At 44.2% G+C, this 22,101-nt stretch overlaps 1 protein-coding gene across 1 annotated transcript in view; it reads right to left on the bottom strand.

The window, feature by feature from the left end:
- Positions 1-7,055, bottom strand: part of Itch (itchy E3 ubiquitin protein ligase) — an 89,760-nt gene extending 82,705 nt beyond the window's left edge. Inside the window, exons 1-2 of the mRNA XM_075962650.1 lie at positions 6,962-7,055; positions 1,949-2,025 (exon numbers count right to left, since the gene is read on the bottom strand). The gene's annotated coding sequence lies outside the window, so the exon portion shown is untranslated. The remainder of the gene's footprint in view (positions 1-1,948; positions 2,026-6,961) is intronic.
- Between the last annotated feature and the right edge of the window lie 15,046 nt (positions 7,056-22,101).

Here is a 22,101-nt window from a genome sequence, read left to right as displayed (position 1 = left end):
CAGGTAGCCCAGGCTAACCTCAAATTCACAAGTTTCCTACTTCAGTCTTACAAGAGCTGGGATTACAGTTATTAGCCACTATGTCCAACAGGTATTCAAATTGTATTCATTTGTAACTCTAAGTTTGTATCCTTTGTCCAATACTTCCCCATTTTCTATACATAACTCTTGGTAGCACCCTTCTCTCCATTTCTAAGAGTGCCTTTATTCTATATATAAGTGAAATCATACATTTGTCAGTGCACTATTTTACCTGACATAATGTCTTTCAGGTTTATCTATGTTCTTCCAAATAGGCAGACTTCCTTCTATTTTAAGGCCAAGTGATACTTCCTATTACACATATACATCACATCATATATGTGTGTATGTTCACATCTACCCATTTATCTATTAACAGACATAGCTATGTTTCTATTATCTTGGTTATTGTAGCAGTGCAGGTATTTCTCAGAGGTAGTGATTATAATTCCTTTGGGCATATACCCCCAAATTCCCTCTTAAGTTTCCTTACCTAACAGTGGTAGTTCACTTTCACCTGCACTACTTCATTTTATATTTTTCTCATTACCCTTCCCCCCATCTTTCTCTACTCTGTTTTGTTTTAAGGAGACAGAGTCTTACTGTGTGACACTGGCTGACCAGAGCTTGCTCTGTAAACAGGCTGGCTTCAAACTCACAGAGATCCACCTGCCTCTGATTCTAGAATGTTGGGATTAAAGGTGTACCACCACCCACAGCTCTGCTCTTTCTTGATCTATGTTTATAAACATGTCTGCATGTCTGCCTGCACACCAGAAGAGGGCGCCAGATCCCATTACAGATGGTTGGGAGCCACCATGTGGATGCTGGGAACTGAACTCAGGACCTCTGGAAGAACAGTCGGTGTTTTTAACTTTCAAGTCATTTCTCCAGCCCCTTTTATGTCCTCTTAAAGTGAGTCTATATTACGTTTTCCTTAATAATAATACCAATTTATCCTATATTATAGAACTAGATGTCTTAAGCTATGAATTCATTTTCTTTCCTTTTTTTCCAAACAGGTCTCATGTATCCCAGGATAGCCTCAAATCTACTACACAGCCAAAGGTGACCTTGAACTGCTGATGATCCTGAGACCACAGGCTTGTGCACTAGGGACTGAATTTAGGGCTTCATGCATGTTAGGCGACAAGTGAACTCCAGCCCCTTATCTTCAATTCTGAAGATTTAATATGTATTATTTCATTTAGTCCTCACAATAATCGCAGAAAGGTAGAACAGAATCAATATATTTATATAGGAGAGATAACCTGAGGCCAGCAGGACTAAGAAGTTACACAAACTGTTGTTACACAGTGCAAAATCAAATCAGAGCCCCAATCTTTTCTATTTTCTACACTATACTATGCTGCCTTATTGTTAATTCTTCCATTTTTTTTTTCCCAAAGACAGGGTTTTGCCGGGCAGTGGTAGTGCACACCTTTAGTCCCAGCACTCAAGAGGCAGAGGCAAATGGATCTCTGTGAGTTCAAGGCCAGCCTAGTTTATAAAGCAAATTCCAGGACAGCTGAACTACACAAGGAAACCCTGTCTTGAAAAACAAAACAAATAAACAATCAGAGACACGGTTTCACTGTGCAGCCCTAGGTGTTCTGGAAATCACTGTGTAGACCAGACTAGCCTCAAACTCAGAGATCCACCTGCCTCTGCCTCCTGAGTGCTGGGATTAAAGGCACGCGCCACACCACCACCCAGCAATTTCTCCACCTCTTATCCATCACATGCGTATGTTTGAGTATGTTTAAAGAGATAAATATTTATAACACAGCACAAGTGGAAAAAGTCAGTTGGTATAACCACTAACTAACATTCTCTCCCACACAGCTCTCCACAGCAGTTATGAGACCAAGACTTGCCCCCTGTTCCAAAATGTCCCCAAATGTCTCTACCAGAAATGTCAGCACACCTGAAGTTTTCACTGGCTGAGTCACTTTTTTGGGTTAAGGCGTTGTTTCCGGAAGGCCACTGTGAAATGCATGTTACCTGAAAGAGAAAAAAGGATCCATTAACAAAGTACTCTGGTTAAATAGACCTGTGATTACTGTGGGAATCTAAAAAAAAGAAAAAAGGTCTTTATTTGCCCCAGCATAACACCTTCAAAAAAAGTCCATGAGAAAGATTTTGTATATAGAATAAACAAAACTTCTGGGGAAATGACTCATGCACAGTATGGGAAAACAGCCACTTGGATATGATGGACATCTGCAAATAAGGACGGCCGTATATACACATATTCTCTCCACAGGGTCACTGTAAAGTCGATTACTACAAGTCGGATGCTCTGGAGACAGGAGCACAGCTGGGGAGCACTGATTAGCTGAGTATCATTGGTTTTAAAAAGCAACAAAAGAGCTAAGCTGGCCGTGGCTTTCCAACAACGGTCACTACAGACTGGAGGAGGGCAGGGCCCAGGACAGCTTCTCATCAGTGCTGCTGCTCATGAGAACAGCTGCAACTTCATTTTCAGGAGTGCAAACCTCTCAACCAGGGAAGGCCACAACTCTATTGGGTGAGTCCCTTACTAATCTATACTGACTCAAAATCAGTATCATTATCAACAATTAGCATATCTTTACTGAATGCTTATTATGAACCCATCATTTGGCTAAGCACTATAAAGAAAGAAAGAAAAAACAAACTTAAATACTTTTACCTTAGTTCTTATAGTGGAACCAATCCCCAAACTAAGAGAGGTACGACCCAAGAAAGGAAAGGGAGCCTCATGACTAGCAGTTTCCTGTTAATATTAACCCAATCTCCTGAGTCAAAAGGAGTAAACTAAACTCGTTTCTAAGCTAAAATTCCTCATTAACCTCTTCTCTAAGCAATAAATAGGCACAGACCAGAAGTGACAATAGATGCTTTTAGTGGTATACACTCACTTAGGCAAACTGGAGAACTCCAGAGTTTAACATTTGGTTCTCATCTAGCTCTGACTCTTGACTAGTTTTAGGTAAAATATTTATCTTCTTTATCTTCTTCTTCTTCTTCTTCTTTTTTTTTTTTTTGAGACAAGCTCTCACTGTGTATATCTGGCTCACCTGGAACTAGCTATGCAAGCCAGACAGATGGATCTTTGTGAGTAGACTGTCTTCTTTTTTTTTTTTTTTTTTTTTTTTTTTTTGTGGTTTTTCGAGACAGGGTTTCTCTGTGGTTTTGGAGTCTGTCCTGGAACTAGCTCTTGTAGACCAGGCTGTTCTCGAACTCACAGAGATCCGCCTGCCTCTGCCTCCCAAGTGCTGGGATTAAAGGCGTGCGCCACCACCGCCCGGCAGAGTAGACTGTCTTCAAACACAAAAGCAGAATGCTAAGAGACTGGGCCAATGTAATAGTATGTATGTGGCAGATGCACGCATGTGCATGCACATATACACACAGACTACCTACTAGATAACTGTTCACTGGAGATATCAGTCATCAATCATAGCATACTTCCCCAGAGAACTAACACAAGAATCCACTTTTTTTGGTGGGGGAAGGGAAGTAAGGATCTCACACTGAAGGATAGATTGGCCTGGATCCTCCCTAACAGTAAGTACTTCCAGAAGTTATTTCCAACCAAAGCTGGCCTACAACCTAAAACATATTTGCTACTATAAAGCAGACAATCTCTTCCGACTGTAAGGCTCAAGAACCAAGTTTCTGTGACTACAAGGAAAATACATTGAGCAAACATGAATTGATGTGCTGATGTCATATAGTCCAAAACTTCAAGCTCTCTTCCAGAGATTTGACTCTTATTTCCCAAAGATGCTAATGACCATATTCTAAGAGAAAAAGAACCCTTTAACCAGCCCAGCCCTAAAACAATCCTATCAAAAAGCATGGCAACACTATTGTGTCAGCAAAATGAGGGAGACCGGCTACAGTCGCTTTCGCCCTTTCGCTTTTACCACCAAAGCCGTCTTCTTAAAACAAACACCAACTTACATCACTTCCTCACCACTTCCTTTCCTCAAAACCTTCACCTCGTAACTACATAAAATTCAAAACGATTAGCATTGAACTTAGAAGTTTTCTAGAACTGGCTCCTTTTACCTTTCTGGCCTTGAGTCTCACAATGCCCTCCTCCACTCTGCTTCTTGCTTCCTGCACTCCTTTTCTCCCACATTCTGCCTGACACACAGCCTTGAGACATGAAGGTATTTCCTTTCTGCGCTGCCTTCGCTTCCTTCACCTCTGCCACATTCCTACTTAACCCTAGGCCAACGGTGTTCAACCTTCCTAATGCTGCAACCCTTTAACACAGTTCCTCATGTTGTGGTAACCCCCCAACCATAAAATTATTTCATTGCCACTTCATAAATGTAATTTACTACTGTTATGAATCATAATGTAAATATTTTTGGAGATAGAGGTTTGTCAAAGTGATTGAGAATTGATATTCTAGACAGAACTTGAGATAGCAATTTTTTTTTTGAGACAAAGTCTCACTGTGTAACTCTGGCTGGCCACTATGTTGACCAGACTGACCTTGAGTTCATACACCACCAAGCCTAGCCCTCACAGATGGGTCTTGCCACTTCCTTCAATAATTCCCACACTGGTCACTGCCACTTCCTCTCCTGTCTCAAAGCTTTTTGAGCTGTCCTTGGTACAGCCAAACCATTGTTTGCCTCAGTAGTTCCCAAGACCATCCCAAATACCTGAGGCATATTTTCAAATAAACTGGTAGAAGCCAATCCTGATTACAAATCAATCTCAAACATGAAACCTGAAAACATCTTCCCTTTTTTTTCCCAAAAGGTCTCAAGTAGTCCAGGCTGGCCTCCCCTCCCCACGCTACTGGGACTTAGAATCCTGGGCCTTGTATTTGGCAAGCAAGCACTCTACCGACTGAGCTGCCTACCCTACTTTTAAAAAATCTTTCCTGAGCTGGGCAGTGGTTGCACATGCCTTTATTCCCAGCACTCAGGAAGCAAAGGCAGGGGGATCTCTGTAAATTCAAGGCCAGTCTAGACACAGAGTGAGTTCCAGATCAGTCAAGGCTACACAGAGAAACTGTCTCTAAAAAACAAGCCAGGCGGTGGTGGTGCACGCCTTTAATCCCAGCACTTGGGAGGCAGAGGCAGGCGGATCTCTGTGAGTTCGAGAGCCTGGTCTACAAGAGCTAGTTCCAGGACAGGCTCCAAAACCACAGAGAAAACACCCCCCCCCCAAAGAAAAAGGAAAGAAAAAACAAGCAAACAAAAAAAACAAATCTCTCCTGGTCCAGCAGAATAGCTCATCGAGTTAGGGCACTTGCCTGATGACCTGAGTTTGATCCCTGGAACCCACAGGGTGGAAGGAGGAAACACTTTTGAGGATTACCTTCTGATCTCATGACACACACTAAAAATTTCCTGAGCCCACTGAGGCAGCGTGTACCTTAATCCCAGCACTGAGGAGGCAGAGAAAGGGAGATAAGATGAAGTCTGATGCCAGTCTCTGTTTACAGTACGTTCCACAGCTATATAGCAAGATCATGTCTCAAAACAAAAACAAAAAAAATTAAAGGCTCTTGCAATATGCCAATGGATAAATTTTGGGATCATTGGTGAGTCTGTCTCTTAATGAATATAAAGCCATTTTTAAAAGAATGTAGGACTTCTTTACTCTAGAATACTTGCTTTTGGTTTCGTATTATATCCTTGTTGATGTCTATTCTAAAGTCTGAAGTCAGGAACTCACAATGTACATTCACTGTTCAAAAAAGAATCTCATCTTTTCTAAAACCTGGAAAATGAAGCCGTAAGTAAACCTGTGTGTGATACACAAGGCTGAATCTCATCCAATTTGCCCCTCCCCCAAAAAAACTTCATTTCAGATGAGAACCAAGCCAGTTGCCAACCCTGAGAGTGAACATACACGGCTGTACCTACTTCTAGGAGATCTCACGGATACAGAAGCACCGCACCTAAGAGCACAGTGATGGGTGGCTAGGTTGTGTTCTCTAACTTTGGGGGGGGGGCCTCACTCTTTTCTCCCCACTCCTCCTTGCAGAACAAGTTTACTACAGCTGTTAAAGAGAAACAGAAAATTCAACAAGATTAGGATTCTAGACACAACCAAGAAAACAAGAGATTGGGAGACCCTGAGTTTCAGGTACTTTGAAAGTTCACCTGGTCACATCTCTAACTTTAGGCCCAATGCCTACTTCGGGTGCACTGACCCTTACACATATTTTTCTCTTCTGAAGCTGCAGCCCTGAACCATGTCTCAAAACTCCAATCTTCTACTTTTAAAGTCATGTCCTCATCAGGCTTCGACCCTTCAAATAACGCTCGCCTCTACTTTTTTCTTTGCTAAAGAAAAGTCCGCTCTCGGAAGGAAGGACAGTGACAGCTCCACGTCTGCAAAAGTCGGCGGCGCCGGCCTGGGCCGGGACCACCATGAGTGGGGACAATGGAGGGAGGAGGGGAGTGAAAGACTAGAAGGGGAGGCAGCCACGGGAGAGGGTCCTCTGCGAGTGGGAGCTTGGAAAAGTCCCAGGAGAGCTTGCCAGGTGGCTGGTGGGCCCGGCCACCGCCCCTCAGAGGGCCACGTCGCCCGGGCGGGCCGCTGCCACCGGGCCCCGCGCACAGGCCGGGCCGCAGGAGAGGAGCCCCCCGGCGCGGCAGCGGGGCGCGGGGCCGGACCCTGCCCACGTCCGCCGCGGCTCGGCTCTCTCCCAAGTTGGGGTTCGAGCGGCCACCGTCTCGGGACGTCCAGGCCAGGCACTAGCAGCTCGCCTCGCCCCGCTGACCCACCCGCCGCCCGGCTCGGGCCACAAGCCGGAGCTCCGGGCGCCCCCCGCGGACACCGGCTGCGGGAAGAGCAGCCTCGGCTCTGGGTCCCGACTCGCGCACCGCACCCTGCTATCCCTCGCACTCTCTGCGCCTTTCCACCCAATCTCCCTCCTAACCACAGAACTGCTCCCAGTCCGCCCGCGGGTGTTTACCGGGACTCGGGGCGGCGACGACTCCTCGGTCCCTCCACTAAGATGGCAGCCGGTCCCGAGCCCCGACTACAGCGATTAGAGCGAGTTCGCATCCAGTGCGCAGGCGCGTCCCCTCAGGCTCAGTCGGGACTACAGGTTCCAGCAGGCCTTGCGCGCCAGCCCGCTATTTCGTTTACCTCACCTCCAGGTGAAGCCGCTCCAGCCTTATTCTCCAAGGCTTTTTTTATATTCTTCCTTCTTTTTCCTCCCGTCTTCCTTTTTCTTTCCTCCCTTCTTTTCTGAACACTTCTCACCAACCCCCGCCCCTCGCTAGAACCCCTAAAGACTGTTACCAAACTCTAGTGTGCCTTCGAATCACTTCAACAGCTTTTAAAAACAGATTGCTGAGCCCCCACCGCCAGTTTCTAACTCCGAAGATCTGGGATGGGGTGGGGAGTGTTTTATAATTTTCATGTTTAACAAGCGCTCTAGTGATACTACTGACAGCAGGAAGCACAATTTGGGAATCGCTATGCCGGTTCAGTCCTTCTGGTTACACTGATTGGGCTCAGATTCTCCTTACTCCACCTTTTGACAGGGCGTTCTTAGGACGGTGACAGCTTGATAGTGCCAAAGCGGCAGGAGTTCTAAAAAATGAAAAACATACTTTTTAATCCTTACCCCAGAACTATGAGGAAAATGCCATTTGTTACCTTTTCAGATACTTAAGCTAAGCTGCAGGTAGGATAAGAAACCCAGGCAAGAGCATCTTGCCTATTCTCAACCTCCCTCAGACGCGTATGAGAGAATTAATAGGCTGTGCAAACAGTCAGAGGCACTACTTAGGCGCTTGGTGAATATCCATTTTTGCTACTATTGTTATAGCCTGTTTCCTCCTAAGGAAACCAGCTAGGAAGTCACATACTTTTGGAGTACCTTTGAGACTACCATATTCTGCTTTATGTGCTAGGAGAGTTATTATAAAATAAAGATTACAGGCTAGAAAGATGGCTCAGTAGGTAAGAGCATTTGCCTTGCAAGCACTTAAACTTGGATCCCCAGCATCCATGTAAAAGCTGACATAGACACACACACACACACTCCACACACCAGCACTGGGGCCAGAGACAGGAGCTCCCTTAATCAACCAGCTTAGACCACACAACTTCAGGTTCAAGGAAAAAGCAAAGGCAGCTGAATCTCTGATAGCTCGCAGTTAGCCAGGTCTAAATAAAGAGTTCTAGGCCATCTGGGGTTACATGGGGTGTTGGTTTTTGAGGTTGTTTTTTTTTTTAATTTTAAGTATTTTAAAGTTCTTCTGTACATCCAACAAATGTTTGCCCTGGTAAGAATGCTGCTGTGAGGGGAGGGGAGGGATGTAGCTCACTGGTAGAATGCTTGCCTAGCATTGGTGAGGCCCAAAGATTCTATCCCCAGATGGTGGTGTGCTCCAGGGGAATCTGGGTTTTTTTAAACTAGCATCCCAGATGATTCTTGTCACCAGGCACACTATAAGATTAAGTGCTTAATTACTTTATACAGAGAAGAAAGCCGAGTATGGAAGAAATTGCTAACTGGCTCAAGATCTCTAAGAAAGGAGCCAAGTCAGCTGGGCGGTGGTGGTGCACATCTTTAATCCCAGCACTCGGGAGGCAGAGGTAGGTGAATCTCTGTGAGTTCGAGGCCAGCCTGGTCTACAAGAGCTAGCCCAGGATAGGCTCCAAAGCTACGGAGAAACCCTTTCTTAAAAAAACAAATAAATAAAAATTTAAAAAAAGGAAAAAAAGGAAAGGAGCCAAGTCATCTACTTCCAAGTAGTCTTTATCTACAAGTTTTCTTTGTTTTGGGCACACATTTTCACTATGTAGCTCAAACTGGCCTCAAACTCAGGATCCTTCACCCTCCACCTTCCCAGCACTGGGATTCCAAGCGTATATCACCACCCTCAACCTCTCTGCATGTGTGTTTCCCTTCCTATTTTATTTATTATCAGTGCAGAAGCCAAAGGATAACTTTCAGGAAATGGCTCTCTACTCCCACTGTGGGATCCAGGGATCAAGCAAGGACGGTTGGTAGTCAGATTTGTAGATTATTTGGCCATCCCCACAATTTAAAAATTCTATAAGAGTAGGTAAACGTGTGGTATTGAAAGTCAAAAGCTATACTCCAAACCTCTCCCAGGAATGTCTTTTTTAAAAATTATTGTTCTGGGGGACTTGGACATGCTAGGTGTGTGTTGTGTCCCTGAATGGTACCCAACCCCTAGAAGTTATTCGAAAGTTCCAGGATGAAACCAAGAATGGGCATTTCTAACAAGCACATTTCCAGGTGATGCTGACCCCCAGAAGTCACGGTTTGTGACCATTGAATTTGTGCTGCCATATAAGCTTCCTGCCAGTGTCAACAGGGTGAGCTAGCTGCAATCTGCGGAGCAGGAACTGACTAGGATTAGCAATGCAGACTTCCGAGAAATATAAAAATCCAGTCCCTCTACCAACACCTTGCAGTTACTGGACCCCTGTCCAGGTGCTTGCCACTGAATGCCAGCCCTCTTCTAGAGAGAAGAGACTGAGTGAAAAGAAACCAATTCTATTCAGAGACAGGCACCCTGAGGAGATATGGCATATTGCCTCAGAGCCCTATCTAGGAAACTTGGGGGCACAAAGTTTGTGGTGTGTGTGGTGTCTGTGGGGGAGGGGCACAGTGGAGAGAGGTTGATGCCAAGTGTCTTCCTCAATCACTATTTTCTGAGACACGGTCACTAACAAAACCAAGAGCTCACTGATTCAGTTAGTCTGCCTGGCAGGAAACCCCAGGATCTTCCTCTCTCTCCCTCCCCACTGCGGGGATTGCAGGTATGTGCCACCAAGGCCAACTTTTTACGTGGGTGCTGGGAATCTTATCCTCATACTCTACCCACTAAGCTATCTTCCCAGCCCAACGAAGGACTTTTATAAGAAGGGGAAAAAGGCAGTGGTGGCAATGGGCAACTCCTAGAACAAACATACTACTTCCTACAAGCTAAGCATCATAGCAACTTACATGTTTTGTGTTATCTGATGCCCAGAATCAGAGAATATGGAATGGCAGTAAACATTCCGATGTTGTATGAAGGTCAAGGTTCTGTAAATTTAAAGTAAGATTACTTAACAGTTATCATCTTAATCGGCTAAGTAAAAGTTGGGAATTTAGAATGAGAATTTAGAATACCCAGCAGAAGGAGGGAAACAAAAAGTAACTGAGCCAATGGAGACACTCAAGTGAGCAGTCAACGCTGCTTTGCTCTCAAAGTCTCAGACACCGTCATCTGAGCATCCACAACCAAATCACCATTTGAAAATAGTAGATCCTATAACAGAGACATGAGGGTCAGAGCCAGCGCATGGCAGCCATCACAAGCTAGGCTAGCCCATCTATCCCCAAAAAGCCAACTAAAGAGACAAAGTAATATTGACAAGCAGAAAAAGGAGATTTGATGCACTATGAATACCTTGACAAGAACAACAAAGAGGTCCAGTGAACCCCTCGAGTCCAAATTTAGGGTCATGCCGTGGGGTTTAGGTTTAAATAGAGGGCAAGGGGTATGCATAGCTAAGCAGTCATGGTTAAGGTGAGGTTTAGGTTTAAATAGAGGGCAAGGGGTATGCATAGCTAAGCAGTCATGGTTAAGGCGAGGTCATTGGGTCATTGTCTGGACTCCAGTCTCTCTTAAAGAGTAAGTTGTCAGAACGCTGCGGCAACTTTTTGAGAGACAAGCTCTCCTCTGCCTGGCTCCACGGCCTTTCCCTTCACCCGAATGAGGCTTCTTGGAAGATTCTATTCTAATTTCTTGGGGTCCCTTGTCCCAGTAGTTTGATAGCTGAAGGGATGGGTACAAATACCTCGTTCAATGTCTTCACTCCTGCCAGGATGGTTACAAGCCCATCTCCCAGGATATTGTGAAGATTCAGGCAGACCTAAGATAAGCACTTGATGGCTCTCCAAGAAGCTATATTGGTCATGGCAGCAAATCACAGCCAGGCCATTTCCTCACTCTTTCACTCTGTGTGGTTCTGACTCTCGGTTTCCTTTACTCAGAACTACCCCAGGCTTGGCCTGACTGAAAAAATTAAAATGCAGAAACGGTGGTTAATAAAACCTCAAACCACTTTCATTTTCCTTCTGTCTAGGACACCAGGTCAGCCAGGAAAGAAAGCCCTTGCAACAGCAAAGCCTCAAAGTCTAAACGAGCCGACTATAGGCAAGGGGAGGCGGTGCCCATATGTGCAGGGGGCTGCATGCCTGTAATACCTGCACTTTGAAGACAGAGGCAAGAGGATCAAAAGCTTAAGGTCACCCTTGGCTACACAGTGAGTCTGAGGACAGCATGAGGGACATAAGAACCTGTCTCAAAGAACAGAAGGGGGGGAGGGGGAAGGGGAAGGAGGGTGATGAGGAAGCAGAAAGAGGGGAGAGAAGAGAAAGAGGGGAAGAAGGAAGCCCATCTGAGAACTGGGAGGAATCGAGAAAGACACTCCAATGGCCCACATGCCACCTGTCCCTTCCTGACTGTCCCTACAGAACACTTACGCTGCTGTCCCTTTGTCCCTTTCTTGCCTGGATTTGCTCCACTTTTAATTGCCACAGGCAGGGAAGGGTTGAAAAAACTGTGCTGATGGAGAGAGAAACTCTACAGGGCTTCAGAGAGCTGGGATCTGGACCCAGAAACTAATTAGGAACTAAGGCTGGGGAGCTGAGGTTGAAGCTTGGTTGGTAGAGTGCTTGCCTAGTTTACATTCAGCCCTGGGCTTCTTCCTTTGTACCATGTAAGCCATGTATAGTGCTAGGTGCCTGTAATCCAAGCATTGGGGAGGATGGCTTCAAAGTCATCTGTGACTACTACAAAGGGAGTTTGAGGCTACCCTGAGGTACCATTAGACCTTGCCTATGAAAATAAAATTAGGTATAAAACTTTAGAGTCACAAAGGTAAAATAAATAGATGATAGAATATTTTCTCTAATTTCGCCAAATACAAGATATTGTAATTCTTACTTGATAATTATTTTTGTGGTGTATAATCTTACTATGTTAAAGTTTAAGAGCTTCTTTTTAAATAGACAAAAAGGGGGAAATATGGAATATTCCTTTACACTGTATGACTATATGCTACTGTGATTGGTTTAATAAAGAAGCTGACTGGCCAATAGCTAAACAGGATAAAGTTAGGCAGGAGAGCCAAACCGAGAATGATGGGAAGAAGGACAGAGTCAGAGGAGTAGTGAGCAGATGCAGAGAGATGCAAGACAGACATGACATACTGAGAAAAGGTACCAAGCTATGCCAAAGCATAAAAATTTGGGTGCATTGAAAATGAAGAGTTAGAGACCAGCCTGGTCTACAGAGCTAGTTCCAGGACAGGCTCCAAAGCCACAGAGAAACCCTGTCTCGAAAAACCAAAAAAAAAAAAAAAAAAAAAAAAGAAAATGAAGAGTTAGCTAATAACAAGCCCAAGCTATTGGCCAAGCATTTATAATTAACATTAAGCCTCTGTGTGGTTACTTGGGAGTGGCTTGCAGGACAGAAACTTATGCCCACAAATTTTTAATCATCTAAATTCAATCCATAGAACCTACCCACATGGAGGAAAGAGAAAATAGACTCCTACAAGTTGTCCTGACTTTCCGTACAGTACATCTTGATATATATACAAGCACCTACACAACACACACACACACACAATAAAATACTGAAAATCAGCCTTTTGCTGGGCATGGTGTCTTAGACCTGTAATCCGCACCAGAGAGGTGGAGATAGCAGAACCAAGAGTTTAAGGTCATCCTCAGCTATACACTGAGCTCCAGGTGAGCCTTGACTGCTTGTGACCCTGCAGTATGTGAAGGGGAACCCCTGAGGCTATAGCTATATCATTTCCTTTCTTTGAGGCTGTTTCCTCACCTGCAGAATGAGTCAGGATAAAAGACAAAAAAAAAATCGTAAGGACATGGGAAGAACACTAAGAATGGGGTTGAAGTCTCTCTACAGCTGAGAATTTGAGCATAATCAACAATGTTTACTGAGAAGGTGGCAAATACAAAGATATTTCTTTCATTTACAGGTATTTTGTGTTAAAATAGCGATGAACCAGGCTCCAGGCCTGAAAGTATATGACCTTGGAAAGGACCGTGTTCCTCTCCCAGACACTTCTGGGAAACCCACAAACAAGACTATTCACTTTGGTTTTTGTTTTTGCTTTTTTTTAAAATATTTATTTATTTGTTATGTATACAATATTCTATCTGTGTGTATGCCTACAGGCCAGAAGAGGGCACCGGACCTTATTACAGATGGTTGTGAGCCACCATGTGGTTGCTGGGAATTGAACTCAGGACCTTTGGAAGAGCAGGCAATACTCTTAACCACTGAGCCATCTCTCCTGTCACTTTGTTTACAAGAAGTCTTTGCTAACCTGCATCCGTGTGATCCAGATGCTTTCCTCATCAACTGCAGCCCTGCCAGATGGGCCCAGGAACCACACTGCCATCTCACTAGGTTTTTAAGCAACACTTTGAAAAGCCTCCAAAATGCTTTATGCACAGTTATTATAAAGGCTACTCCAAGCCCGGTGGTGGCTACGCACACCTTTAATACCAGCACTGGGAGGCAGAGGCTGGTGACTCTCTATGAGTTCAAGGCCAGTCTGAGCAAGTTCTAGGACAGCCAAAAACTACACAGAGAAACCCTGTCTCAAACAAACAAACAAAAAGCTACTCCACCTTTGAGCAGCCCACGCCCATGCTCTCCCCAAGTTCCCCCACCACCACCACAAGCACCTTCTTCCTCAGAGCCCTCTTGTTTAAAACCTGTGTTGAAGCCAGTCGTGGTGGCACAGCCTTTAATCCCAGCACTGGAAGGCGGAGGCAGGCGGATCTCTGTGAGTTCAAGGTCAGCCTGGCCTACACAGCTAGTTCCAGGACAGCCAGGGAGCTACACAGAGAAACCCCTGTCTCCAAACAAGCTGTTGCATGATATTTTGTTTGTGTTCTGACAAATAAAGCTTACCTGGGGATCAGAAGGCAGAACTACCCACCAGCTAACCATAGAGGCCAGGCAGTGGTGGCACAGGCCTTCAATCCTAGCACATTGGGAGGTGGAGACCGGATTGTAAGGCAGGTGGAAACAGGCTCTCGCAAGCCCTTCAGTCTGGGATTTCCTAGAGGTAAGAAGTCTCTAGACTGCCAGCTGCTCTGCTTCTCTAATCTTTCAGTTTTCATTGTTAATATCTGACTCCAGGGTTTTATTGATTAAGACTAATTAGGATTGTGCTTCAACAAACAAAACCTATAATGAAACTGGTAAAGTGGATCAGCAGATAACAGCTCGAAAGGCCAGGGATCTGAGTCCAACAACCAGAACCTACAGTGAAAGGAGAGAACTGACCCCTGACATCGCTGTCTCCTGACCTCCACAGTCATACACACACACACACACACACACACACACACACACACACACACACATAACTAATAGAAAATCTTTAAAAATAAATTAAAAATATCTGGGGGTGGGGGAGTGGCTAGGAAGATGGTTCAGTCAAAAGAAGCTCTTTCCACTTTCTTCCAGAAGACACAAGCTCAGTTCCAAACATGTCAGGCAGCTCACAGGCACCTGTAACTCCAATCCATAGGATCAGATGCACTCTTCTGGTCTCCGTGGACCCCTGCCCACACTTTTCATATAGATGAACACAAGTACACAAAAAATAAAAATAAACCTTTTTTAAAAAATGCCTGTAGGACATGATGGCATCTGCCTTTAATCTCAGCAGTTGGGATGAAGAGTTTGAAGCCAGCCTAGTCCACTTAGTGAGTTCCAGGAAAGCCAGGGCTGCATAGTGAAACCCCATCTCAAAAAAAAAAAAAAAAAAAAAAAGAAAAGAAAAAAGAAAAAGAAAAAAAGACCCAAATCAGTGAGGGATTTAAGTAAATCTTTAATCTTCAAAAAATTAATTCAGAATTTTGTTTCTCAGTTACTATAAGAATTTGGAATGTGAGGCTAGAGGTGTGGCTTAGTGGTTAGGGTACTTGTTGCTCTTGCAGAGGCCCAGGGTTTTCAGTCCCAGCCCCCAATCTCTGGGGAAGAGAAAAGGATGAGTGTTCATTTTTGACCACCAAAGGCCAATTATAAAACCAGTCACGCCTGTGAATTAAATTATCTTTTCTTTAAAATAGTTTTTCTTTGCTATTTTCTTTACTATTATTATTGTGCATATGTGTGTGTGGTGTGTGTGCGTGTGTGTATGAGAAAGAGAGAGAGAGAGGGAATGATGTACGTAAGCAAAGCCGAATGCTGACCGCTGGTTAATGACAGCGTGCTAAAGTGCCTAGAAGTAGAGCTCACTATACAGCTTCACTGAAATTGTCAAAACACTGGCTGGGCAGCGTCCGCACACAGCTTTGATCCCAGCAAACAAAACATGTAAAGCAATGTACAAAGAACTATTACTTTGCCAGGTGGTGGCAGAGCACATCTTTAATCCCAGCAAATGGGAGGCAGAGGCAGGTGGATCTGTGGGAGTTCGAGGCCAGCTTGGTCTACAGAGTGAGTTCCAAGACAGCCAGGGCTACACAGTGAGATCCTGTCTCAAGGGGAAAAATAAATAAATAAATAAATTGTCAAAAATTGAGCTGAATGGGTAGAGACAAGGAGGGATCAATCAATGAATGTGTGACGGAGCAAACAGCAATCAGTTGATAATTCTAGAATCTAAGTGGTAGAGCTGGGTGTTTGCTGTTCAGTCTTTCCTCTGCATACAGTTCTATCTGTTTAAATGTTTTCCTAGTGAAATGTTGGGGGTGGGAATCCTGGCACAGCCCCCACATGTCTCTCTTGTCTTGCTTTTAACTCTAATATTATGCTTAGCCCATGGGGCCTCCAGTGACCCACCCACCTCTATCAACGGCAAACCAGAATACTTACTTTCCCTAGAGTGCTCATTGGTGAGGTCTGCAATCCTAAACTAAAATCTGCAATCTGAAGCAGCAGCAGCAACAGCAACAACAACAAAAAACGCAGACTAAAGTCACACCTAAAAATTCTTTAGGCAAAGATAGAATCAAGCAAGCAACAAGCATCCAGGTCACTTTACGAAAGCTGGGAAGGTGTCAGACAGAAAGACTCCCTGGAATCTTCACGCTCACTGATTCACGCAAACGTCTCCGCAGGTGGCACAGGGCAAGCTGAGAAATATGCAAATGACGAGACTTTAGGCTCAGTCTCTAGGCTTGGGTGGAGAGGAGACAGGTCCCGCAAGGTCAACTGGTCTAGTTAGCTGCGTTCAGGCTGTTTCTTCATCTATGAAGCAGGACTATGACAGTGTCTTACATGCCTCTTGGGCTCATGGGAAAGATGAACCAAGAAGGCACAGGGCAGGTCCAAGGGTGCAATAAAAAGGCTTGATTTTGCGGATGCAGCAACTGAGTTCCAGAGCAGTCGGAATGCTAACTTGAAATCAGCCGCTGACTACCATAGTAGGACTTGAATCTGGCAAGCCCAATTCCAGAGTCTTCTCTCTGCCCGCCTAAGCCAGTGTCTTTTAAGGAGCTGTGCAATGATAGATATGTACAAGAGGGTTTACATCGTACCATAAGTGATCATATAAAATCCTTACTATTGGGGAGGTAAGTTTGTTGGCAGAGCATGTCCTTAGCATGAATGAAATTCTGGATCTAATGCAACCATGAAAAGAAAAATTTTTTAAAAAAGCTTTCTATAATAACATTTTCAATGATAGAACCCATGCTGGTGGCACATGCCTATAATGTCAGCTCTTGAGAGGTGGAGAGTGGGGATCAGCTCAACACCTGCCTCAACCATGTGAAACCATACTCAAATATACAAACCTTCGGGCTAGCCATTTAGCTCATTTGACAGAGTGCATGCCTGACATGAATGAAGCTGTGACTTCAACACCCCGCTCTATATAAACTACGTGTGATGGTGCATGCCTATAATCCCACCACTCGGAGGCAGAAGTAGAAGGATCATAAATTGGTGGTCAGCCAAGAGGTGGTGGCACACGCCTTTAATCCCAGCACTTGGGAGGAAGAGGGAGGTGGATCTCTGTGAGTTCCAGGTCAACCTGTTCTACAAACCAAGCTTCAGGACAGCCAAGGCTACACAGAGAAATTCTATCTCAGAAGAAAAGAAGAAGAAGAAGAAGAAGAAGAAGAAGAAGAAGAAGAAGAAGAAGAAGAAGAAGAAGAAGTAGTAGTAGTAGTAGTTGTGGTCATTCTAGGCTACATTTAGTGAGTCAGAAGCCAGTCTGGGCTATATGAGACCCTATCTCAAAAAAAGATAGTGAATTCTTCACTTAAAAGCTTAATTTTGCATTGTATGGATTTCACTTTGATTAAATAAAAGATATCATTAAGAGCTGGGCTGTGGGGCTGGAGAGATGGCTCAGAGGTTTAGAGCATTGCCTGCTCTTCCAAAGGTCCTGAGTTCAATTCCCAGCAACCACATGGTGGCTCACAACCATCTGTAATGGGGTCTGGTGCCCTCTTCTGGCCTGCAGGCATACACACAGACAGAATATTGTATACATAATAAATAAATAAATAAATATTTTTTTTTAAAAAAAGAGCTGGGCTGTGGTTTGTGTTAGAGTGCTAGTCAAGGATGGGTAACGACATGGGTTCAACCAGACCCAGTGCTGTAATAAATAAGTAAATAAGGCGGGGGAGATAGCTCTGTTGGTAAGGTGTTTGCCATGCAAGCATGGGGACAGGGAGCCTGAGTCCATATCCGCAACTCAGGTCACAAATATAAACAGTTAGATTTGGACTCATGCTCCCCTGTAATCCCAGTGCTGTGAGGGGTGGAGACAGGAGGATTGCCGGGGCTTGCTGGCTGCCAGGCTCCTCATCAGGTCCAGTAAGAAGTCCTATCTTAAAGGAATGAAACAGAGAATGGTGAAATCTGATAATCAACATCCAACTGTGGCCTCTCCAAGTATGCACAAAGATATGCATGTCTACACATAGACACATACACGACACATACATGCCTACACATACAGACACACACACACCACACTCCACACATACATGCCTACACATACAGACACACACCACACTCCACACATACATGTCTACACATAGACACATACACCACACATACATGTCTACACATAGACACATACACCACACTCCACACATACATGCCTACACATACAGACACACACACCACACTCCACACATACATGTCTACACATAGACACACATACCACACTCCACACATACATGCCTACACATACAGACACACACACCACACTCCACACATACATGCCTACACATACAGACACACACACCACACTCCACACATACATGTCTACACATAGACACACACACCACACTCCACACATACATGTCTACACATAGACACATACACCACACTCCACACATACAAGGGTGGATAGCATTTCTGAGACTGACTTCTTTTTTTTTTTTTTTTTTCGAGACAGGGTTTCTCTGTGGCTTTGGAGCCTGTCCTGGAACTAGCTCTGTAGACCAGGCTGGTCTCGAACTCACAGAGATCCGCCTGCCTCTGCCTCCCAAGTGCTGGGATTAAAGGCGTGCGCCACCACCGCTCGGCTGAGACTGACTTCTTATCTCCACATTCACACATACGTATGTGCACACCCACAGGCATCAGGCATGCACACACATGTACATACATAGACAGACAGACAGATAGATAGATAAATAGGTAGATGATAGATAACAGGTGGATAGATAATCGTTCACCATTAAAAAAATGGTAAGTGGGGCTGGAAAAATGAGTCAGTGGTTAATAGCACTGTCTGTTCTTTCAGCCTACCAGGGTTCAGTTCCCAGCACGCACACAATGGCTCACATCTCCCTGTAACTCCAGTCTCAGGGGCTCTGAAGTTCTCTTATGGTCTCTGTTTGTACTATGCACACTCATGATGCACAGACATACACACAAGCAAAACACTCATATACTTAAAACTAAATTTAAAAAAAAGAAAATGATAAGTTCTAGTATTTACAAATATACATGCAGTAAAGTGTAACAAATCTTTTGCCAGCCAGATCTCCAATAATGACCTTAAATTGCACCTATCTATAAAAATCCATACCAGTGTAAAATATTTGAGACTAGTGGTTGTTCAAAAGTAGACTCAACAATCCACCCTTTTCCCCATCATATTATATACCCCATTTTCTTTTCAGAAAGAGATCCTTGAATCCAACCTCTCTTGCTCAGTTTTCTCTCTTACCATAATCAGTAACAGTTTGTAACCAATCCCCCTAAATGATGACAAACATCCATAATCCACCAAATGACCAAAAACGGCCCAACCCACCTCTTGGGAATGTCAGTGTCCTGTTCTTAAAATTACTCCCTCCTGTCTCGGGGTGATGGTATCTTTGGGGGACCTTAAGAAAATTTGGATAATGGCCAACTGCTGGGAGAGATTGCTGTATTATTTTTGTTGTTGTTGTTTAGTCTCAGTGTGATGAGAAAGTGTAGAGCTTATCTGAGGATTTGACTGGATAATCTGTGAGACTGGACCTTATCAGCTAGCACCTTCAAAATTTTTCAGGATGCAGAATTTTGAGAAAACTGCAACAGAGTATCTGGTCCTTTTTTCTTTCTGAAAACACACAAACTTTTAAAGGTAATATATCTGCATTAACACAAGTATGCACAAGTCAGTTAAAGATATTTTTTGTTCTATGTTGAGCAGATAAAAAGCATCTGCTAAGTCTGTTTGGACTGTATAACCAAACCTCTATCCATGCCATATGAAAGGATGACATGTAATAATAAGTCATGAGGACTCTGTAGCCAACAAGATTGATCATGTTTCATCCAGTCTCAGAACTGTTCCATAGGTGAGGGATCAGCATTTATATATTATCTGTCCTGTAGTCTTTCTTGCTTTCTTTTTTTTCAGCAAGAACTATATTCAGAACATATAAAGGATACTTATAACTCATGACAACATGACAGACAATCCAATTAAAAAAATATACAAAAGATTTTAAAAGACAATTCACCAAAAGAGATATAAGGAAGACTAGTAAGTAAGGGGACAACATCCTTAGTCATAAATAAAACACAAACAAAAATCACTTATGGGAATGACATTTTACACCCATCAGAACAGTTATCACAAAAACCAGAACCCCACAACTCAAACCGGACAACAAGAGTTCCAGAAACCACAGTACCAGATGTTGCTGATGGGAACCATAAGTGGTAAAAAGCGAGGAACTGGCCCAGAGGGCTACAAAGGGAGTGTCATCAGGGGATGGCAGATGTTCTGTGTGTTGTCCTGGTTACACAAAATCTATACAAGAAATCATTTGAATTGTATGCTTAATGTTTGTTTCCTTTTTTTTTTTTTTTTTTTTAGTTTTTTGAGACAGGGTTTCTCTGTGGCTTTGGAGCCTGTCCTGGAACTAGCTCTTGTAGACCAGGCTGGTCTCGAACTCACAGAGATCCACCTGCCTCTGCCTCCCGAGTGCTGGGATTAAAGGCGTGCGCCACCACCGCCCGGCTAATGTTTGCTTCCTATCCAGTGTATAAGTTATAAACTGGCAGAAAGTTACAACGAGAAGGAGGAAATGATGAGTACAGGATCTAGGACAGTTACCTCCACAGGGAAGGCAAGTGCAGAGGAAGAGGCCTCTGCTTCCTTGCAGGCTTTTGTTAATATTTCGAATTTTGTCTTGGAGGAGGGTTTTACAAGCTTCCATGTTATTACTTTAAAACACAGAATAAGGTATTGGTGACCCTCTGGGCCAGTTCCTCACTTTTTACCATTTACTGTTCTTTGGTTAAAGAGCACAGTTATGGGGGCTGGAGAGATGGCTCAGTGGTTAAGAGCATTGCCTGCTCTTCCAAAGGTCCTGAGTTCAATTCCCAGAGACCACATGGTGGCTCACAACCATATGTAATGAGGTCTGGTGCCCGCTTCTGGCCTGCAGAAACTGTATACGTAATAAATAAATAAATAAATAAATAAATAAATAAATAAATAAATAAATAAATAAATAAATATTTTTTTTAAAAAGAGCTCAGTCATGCTGAGCACGACAGCTGAAGCCTGTAATCCCAGCTGATGTGGGAGAAGGGGCTCCAAAAGTCTGAAGCATTTAGGCTACACATGAAGTTCCAGTCCAGTCCAAAACAGCTGAAGAAGGATACCTTGCCTCCAAATACATACATACACACATACATAAAGATTATAGCTATAACCATGGAACATGGTTAGTGGTTTTTTGTTGTTTTGTTTTTGTTTTTGGTTTTTTTTTTAGTTTTTGGAGACAGGGTTTCTCTGTAGCTTTGGAGCCTGTCCTGGCACTAGCTCTTGTAGACCAGGCTGGCCTCGAACTCACAGAGATCCACCTGCCTCTGCCTCCTGAGTGCTGGGATTAAGGGCGTGCACCACCACCCCCCAGCTGGTTAGTGTGTTTTATTTCAACCTGACCCAAGCTAGAGTCGTCTGAGGGGAAGGAACCTCAATTGAGGAAGTATCTCCATAAGATTGTGCTGTAGGCAAGCCTGTAGATCATGTTCTTAATCAGTAATTGATGGTGGAGGGCCCAGTCCACTGGGGTCTGGTGGTCCCGGCTCTAGAACAAAGCAGGTTGAGCAAACCATAAGGAACAAGCCAGTGAGCAACACCCTCCACGGATTTTGTATCAGCTCCAGTCTCCTGGTCCCTCTTTTTTTATTTTATTAAGATTTATTTATTTATTAAGTATTTATTAAGTATACGGTGGTCTGCCTCCATATGTCCCTGCACACCAGAAGAGGGCGCCAGATCTCATTACAGATGGTTGTGAGCCACCATGTGGTTGCTGGGAATTGAACTCAGGACCTTTGTAAGTGCAGCCAGTGCTCTTAACCACTGAGCCATCTCTCCAGGCCCTCCCTGTTACGGGAGGTCCTCCCACTCCTCCAGCCTATCGCCGCTGAGATACCAGCCCCTTGGGGCGTGGTCTCTCTCCCTTTAAAAAAGCGGCCACTTCCCTCTCCTCTCTCTCTTCACTTCCTGCTCCGCCGGTGACTTGACTTCCTTCCTGGTTACGCAGAGGGCTGACAGTGATCTGTAAGTTTTTTCCCCTTTAAATAAATACCACCCTAT

The sequence above is a fragment of the Microtus pennsylvanicus genome, chromosome 2, assembly GCF_037038515.1.
Source record: "Microtus pennsylvanicus isolate mMicPen1 chromosome 2, mMicPen1.hap1, whole genome shotgun sequence".
NCBI lineage: Eukaryota > Metazoa > Chordata > Mammalia > Rodentia > Cricetidae > Microtus > Microtus pennsylvanicus.
Note: the sequence above shows the minus strand (reverse complement) of the source record. Positions and strands in the feature narration are given on the sequence as shown.